Source organism: Vicugna pacos, chromosome 5 (assembly GCF_048564905.1).
Source record: "Vicugna pacos chromosome 5, VicPac4, whole genome shotgun sequence".
Taxonomy (NCBI): domain Eukaryota; kingdom Metazoa; phylum Chordata; class Mammalia; order Artiodactyla; family Camelidae; genus Vicugna; species Vicugna pacos.
The window spans coordinates 2,191,250-2,198,127 of NC_132991.1; positions in this window are offsets into that span (position 1 = coordinate 2,191,250).

Consider the following 6,878-nt stretch of genomic DNA (forward strand, 5'->3'; position numbering starts at 1 on the left):
AGCCCAGGACACTGGGCTGGCTGGGGTGCTGGCAGCTTGGTCCCAGGCCTGCCTGGTCCCAGAGCATCAGACTCCTGCTCCCTGCTCTCACCGTGTGGGCCCTGGCCAGGACTCACCCCCTTCTCCAGCAACCAGCAGGGAAATTTCCAGAGACAAGGCCCCTGCAGAGGGGAGCAGGACTCAAGGGCTGAGTTCCTGGCTCAGAGCTGTTCCAGGTGGGCCCAAGGGAAGGCAGGCCCTCCCTGGACTGCAGCCAGTCCACCCTACAGGTCAGGGTGAACAAACGAGAGTGGTCACTGGCACAGGGGGGATGAGTTCAGGCCAAGTCCAGCCTCAGAGCTGGAGGGCCTGGGCCAGGGGTAAGTCCCACGTTCTGAAGGGGCAAAACCCACAAAGGGACCAGTAAGCCCTCCCAGGAAGGGCCATTGTATTCCTGCTTTTGCGCTTCTGTAAAACAGCTTGTTTCTAGGAAAACAAAACTTACCCCTAAAATTCCACTGGTTCCCGAAAGCTCACTCCTGATTGGTCCATTTCTAAAACCTCATTTGCATATGTATATTGCATCAACTTAATCGAACCCTAAAACCCTATAAAAGCCTGTGTAAACCTACAGTTGGGGTCCAGAGCCTGGAGTATTAACTCCTTCAGGGCCGCCAGCATAATAAACCTGAGTTCTCCAACCCTCCGAGTGTCTCTTGGTCTCTCAACAGGATTCAGGTTTCTGTAACAGGTCAACCTAATGCACAAAAAGCAGAAATAGGGGGGCGTTCAGTTTGTCTTCAGCGCCACTGTTCCTGACCCTGTGCCTTGCCCTCAGGAGTCTGGAGTCTTCCTTTTTCTGATAGTCTCACTCCCAACCCCATGGGAGAATCTGTGTTCAACTAAGGGTTTGACACCTGCTGTCTAGGAACCCAAGTGCGCTCATTGGCAGCGCAGGGCTGGGCTCCCATGGAGTTTGCGTTGGTCCTCACTTTCCATCACTTTGGTTTACCCTTCCCTCTGGGCACATGTTGGCTCTGCCTGTGGGGATTTCTATTTCCGGTCTCACGCCTAATGATGGAAAACTGTGAGGCCTCAGCCAGCAGGTAGGAGGATAATTGCAGGATCAGAACAACAAACATTTTTTTGAACTGGGTCTTCTTGGAAGCTGCAAAATTGCAACAAAAACAACAGTATTAAACCTCGTGTTAATGAATGTTTACCATAAACCAACACTTCTCCTACATCATCTCACAAACGTTCATTTTACTTATGAGGGAAGGGACTGAGAGCCTTTATGGGAGCCCAAAGGCAGTCAGCGACACAGGTGGCACCTAGCCCAGTGGATTCTGAGTCCAAACTCGGTTCTGCTCGCTGTATGACAGGCCAATAAATTGGGAGATGAAGTGTTGGGGCAAAGAATGAGGACTTTATTTGGAAAGACAGCCAGCCGAGAAGATGAGGGACTAGTGTCCTAGAGAACCATCTTCCTCAAGTCAGAAATCAGGCTCCTTTTACACTAAAAAGGGGAGGGGGTGTGGTTGGTTGGTGCAAACTTGTTGGTGTGGGAATCCTTTGTTCTTGCAGCTGTCCACGTGGGCCAGGTCGTGGTGTCCCTGTAAACCTCCAACAAGACAAGTGTTATTCTCTGTTCTGCAACTTTTTATCTCTCTATGAATGGGAAAGTGTTAATACCCTTAAAGGTCAGAGCCTTGAGAATGGGCTCTCCTGTCTATTTCAGGCTGTAGGCAACATCCTTTTACAAAAGGCGCAGAACCAGTGTGACTGAGCACAGGGGACAGAGCACAGGGTTAGAGCCAAAGGAACAGATCTAATGTGGAGTCAGATCTGTTCTTCCCTATTACAGTCCCTGCTCTCCAGCACTAGACTCTGCTTCGCCTCCCACAGGTCCTGTCTCCCAGCCCTCCTTCCTATGCGAGCAGAGGCCTCATTGTCACTGTTACTGTCAGCAGCACCCATGCAGGACTGCCCTTCCTCATGCAACCCAACTGCCTCTCAGCCCCCGGCCCACTCTGTGTGGCTTGGTCAAGTGCCTCTTGCCTCGGGGGCGTCTGGGCTCCAGCAGGGGTGGGGGATGGGGTGGAGAAGGGGATGCAGGGACTCTGGGAAGTCGATTTATCTCTGAGCCAAAGCCTCAAGGGGGAGGGCAGCCCCTCTCTGCCTCAAGGTGTTTCGTGTCTAGATGTGACCTGCTCCCAGCCTGCCGTGCATGCCACACTCACCAGAGGGCACAGCCAAGGACACATGGGTGGGAGGTGAGGTCGGCTGGAGGATGGAACTCCAGCCAGCCCTGGATGCCGGGGCCCGGGGAGATCACCCACCCTCACAGTTAGTAGGGCCCTGGGTTTGCCACTGCTCCCTGCTGAAGTCACTTGAACTGAGTCTGCCCCGGGTCTGCACTTGGCACCTTTGAACTGAACTGATTTAACTTTGCAAAGCTGCCTGTGATGTAATTTTCATTCCAGAGCATGAGCTCAGCCATTTCAACAAATCCCTGGGTGGTCTTCATACAATCCAGAATTTAAGAAGCCCCCATCACTGTGGTGTGCAAGCAACTAGACGTCCTAGAGATGTCCTGGAGATGTCCTGTCCCTGCGAGGCCGGGGTCTGGGATCTGGTGTGGAAATACAGGTAAGCCTCTCGCTCCACCTTCATGCTCTCACAAACAGGTTTATTTTGCCAGAGAACATGACACATGGCATATAATTTTTTCAGTCTTTGTGAATACCGTGCATATGCCTGCATATTTTAAAAGCTTAGCTGCACTTTAAAAAATGAAATGAGAAAGGTGGGAGAAATCCAATGATACACGTGTGGTGAGACTGAAGTTGGCACAGATTTAAACCTGCCACATCCCAGCCCCTTGCTCTGCTGCAGTCTCCTCCCGCCCGGGATGCCCTTCACTGAACTGTGCAGAGGAATTGCGCTGACGGGATTGCAGAGAACACAAAATCCCCCACATGACAGCACCAGTCAGACCCAGAGGATGCGCTCATTTTAATTTAATTTCTCTAAAACCATGATTCCTAGCTGATCACATCATAGCTTCTAAGATTCTTTTTCTCTCTGCGGATTTAATGTCCTATCTGACTACTGATCTTTCGAAATAGACCTTTCCAATTTCCTAAGAAGTTAGATGTTTCTGGGGTTCAGTCTCTTGAAATGAAATGTTTCATGAATACCGTAAACACCTCTCCAGGGAGTGAGCCTGTCATTGGATTGCGCCTTCCCATGGAAGCGTGGCTAAGTCTGTCCAAAATCCCTTCTTCCCTGACATGAATTTATTTAAGTTGTTTCTGTTTTTATGAAACACCTTTTTAAAGGTACTGGAACAAAGAAACAGCACAGCTCTATTCTCTTATGATGTCAGTTTTCCCACACCTCTGGGTTGCGGGCAACCCAATCTTTTTTTTTGTTTTTTAATCAAGCTCCCTTCCCTCTTTTTTCAAAATTTTTTTGGGGTGTATATATATATACACCCAAAAAAATTTTATATATATATAAACATATATATATATATGTTTATTGAAGTATAGTCAGTTTACAGTGTTGTGTCAATTTCCAGTGCACAATGCTTCAGTCATACATGAACAAACATATATTCGTTTTCATATTCTTTCTCTCCGTAAGTTACTGCAGGATATTGAATGTAGTTCCCTGTGCTGTACAGTATGAACTTGTTTGTCTACTGCTCCCTCCCCTCTTTGTAGGTGATGGGTATGCACAGGGAAGGGACCGTCACGGGAGTGTAGGATTCTGTGGCCATGGCCACGTTTACCCCTAGAGGAGCTATACAGAGCTGTGCTGTGGGGTTTTCATAAAATAGCTCTTCGGGGTCCACTTATGAAGGGGGCTAGTGATCTGCAGAGCCAGTTGCAGGTGACAATGTCTCATGTGCCCGTACGTCTCCTGGGGACCTTGTTAAGGTGGGATGTGGGTTCAGCAGGTCTGGGTGGGGCCCCAGTTTATGCAGTTCTGACCAGCTCACGGGTGAGGCCGTTGCTGCTGGTGTGAGGGCCCAGGGCTTTGACAAAGCCGGAGACAGAGGGGCGTGCCCACGACATCCTTGGGAGGAGCAGCCTCTGGGAGGACATCCTCTGGGAGGAGCAGCCAGATGTTGAGTGCGTGGTTGTCCACCGACTCCTCCTCTCTCCTGCTCTGTGGAAATCTTTTTTTTTTTTAAATTGAAGTATAGTCAGTTTACAATGTTGTGTCAATTTCTGATGTACAGCATCATGTTTCAGTTATCCATGTACATACTTATATTTTCATATTCTTTTTCATTACAGTTTACTATAAGATATTGAATACAGTTCCCTGTGCTGTACAGTATGACCTTGTTGTTTATCTATTTTGCATACAGTAGTGGGTATCTGCAAATCTTGAACTCCCATTTTATCCCTTCCCACCCTCTTTCCTCCCTGGTAACCATAAGTTTGTTTTCTATTTCTGTAAGTCTGTTTCTGTTTTGTAAATAAGTTTGTGTCTTTTTAAAAGATTTTACAAATACGCAATATCACATGGTATTTTTCTTTCTCTTTCTGGCTTACTTCACTTAGAATGACAACCTCCAGGTCCACCCATGCTGCTGCAAATGGCACTATTTTATTTCATTCTTTTTTATGGCTGAACAGTATTCTATTGTGTAAATATACCACATCTTCCTTATCCATTCTTCTGTCAGTGGGCATTTAGGTTGCTTCCAAGTCTTGGCTATTGTAAATAGTGCTGCTGTGAACACTGGGGCGCAAGCAAAAATCTTTTAAAAAAAATTCATTTATTTTTATTTATTATTATTATTTTTTAATGAGGGTACTGGGGATTGAACCCATGACCTCATGCATGCTAATCATGTGCTCTACCACTGAGCTGTACCCACCCCCATCTGCAGAAATCTTAGTGAGGCCAGTCGCACATGAAGCATAAAACATGGGTCCAACCCAAGATAAGTCCCTCTTCAGACAGCCTACGGGGACTCTGGAATTCAGCATCCTCATGGATGGATGTGAGTTGTGTGCTGATTAGGGCTGGGGTATAGCTGACTCCCGCACCTGCAGTTTTGGAACTTGGGGGCAGACTGGGTGCAGCCGTCATGTGCCCCCTGGGGTCAGTGTGTGAAGTTGCCAACAGCGGGGTGAGGCAAGAGTTGCCACATGCCACTCACACCATCCTCCCAAATTCAGTGCTCAACCTAGCTGATCTTGCTAGGAGTGCAAACCAGGGTGTGCTTCTGGAGTTTGCTTTATACAGTGCAATTGTTTTTCAAGTGAGAGTGTTTCAGTTGAAATCTAAAAAATTGGATGTGCTAATTACAGGCATTCTGAATTTGGAGGACGTGTGTGTGCGTGCGTGTGTGTGTGTCTGTGTATCAGGGAGACAGGGCAGAGTGGAGATTTATTAGGTATTGTTAATGCCAGGGAGAGAGGTTCTGTCATGCTTCAGCTGACCTGTGCCCCAGTTTGTCCATGCTGTGGCCAGTTGTCAGCCCATCCCCGCATACAGTCTGTCCTCCCTTCCTCTGTGATGCTGACCCCTGCCCAGACACTCTACCATCACGGCAGCTGGTCACTGGGGGTTGGTGTGAAGTTATCACCCTGTCAACCCTCCCACCAGCACGGGGAGCCCCATGGCTCGCACTTTATGGATGACAACGTGGAGGCTCAGGGAGGTTCCAGCCCTGGCCACACCTCACAGCTCCCATATGGCACGGTGACAGCCAGTTCCGCCTGACACTGAGCTGCTGGGGCCCATTCCAGTGCACAATGCTTCAGTCATACATGAACAAACATATATTCGTTTTCATATTCTTTCTCTCCGTAAGTTACTGCAGGATATTGAATGTAGTTCCCTGTGCTGTACAGTATGAACTTGTTTGTCTACTGCTCCCTCCCCTCTTTGTAGGTGATGGGTATGCACAGGGAAGGGACCGTCACGGGAGTGTAGGATTCTGTGGCCATGGCCACAAACTCTGACAGTCTGTTCTCCACTTGGACACTTCAGCAGTTTCATTCATTCTTTGATAATCATCTGCTGTGGTCCTTCCATATTCCATGCACCATGCTCCGGACAGGGACTGTTAAATACAGCCTTTGGGGCTGCAATGCACTGGACATCGGCACCTTAGAGCCTCCTCCTGGTGCGAGATTCCTTGGAGGCTCTGAGGAGGGGTCGATCCTGTCTGGGGTCAAGTGTCTGCAGAAGAATCAGCCTCCTGCACGGTCCGGGGCGGACAAAGCCTGGAGTTCATGCTGCTCCTGTCCTGTGTGTGGAGCCTCGACTCCGCAGGTGGATCACAGGCCCCTGAGCGTGGGCATGTGTTCCTGCCTGATGTAAACCCTATGATCTAGGGTTTATGGATGTGCAAGTCCTAGAGGCTCAGAAAATGTGCATAGACCTGAATGAAAACCACTATGATCCAAGTCCTCTGTCGTCCATCCACCAAGGCAGATAAAATAAAAAAAAAAATGATACCCTTTTCGGGAACGATCACATTAGCCAGAATTTAATAACAGCCTTTTTATAATGCTGGCGAGTTTGAAAGGAGACGAATCATCAGAGTGGACATTGGGACTACATTTCTGGAAAGCACTTTTCTCTCACTTGGTTAACATTTTTTAAAATTGAACTATACTCAGTTTACAATGTTGTGTCAATTTCTGGTGCACAGCATGTTTCAGTCGTCCATATACACACATATATTCATTTTCATACTCTTTTTCATCATAGGTGACTACAAGATATTGAATATAGTTCCCTGTGCTCTACAGAAGGAACTTGTTGTTTATCTAGTTTTATACAGTAGTTAGTATCTGCAAATCTCGAACTCCCCATTTATCCCTTCCCACCTATTTATATATATTTGATTTATTAATTCTGAT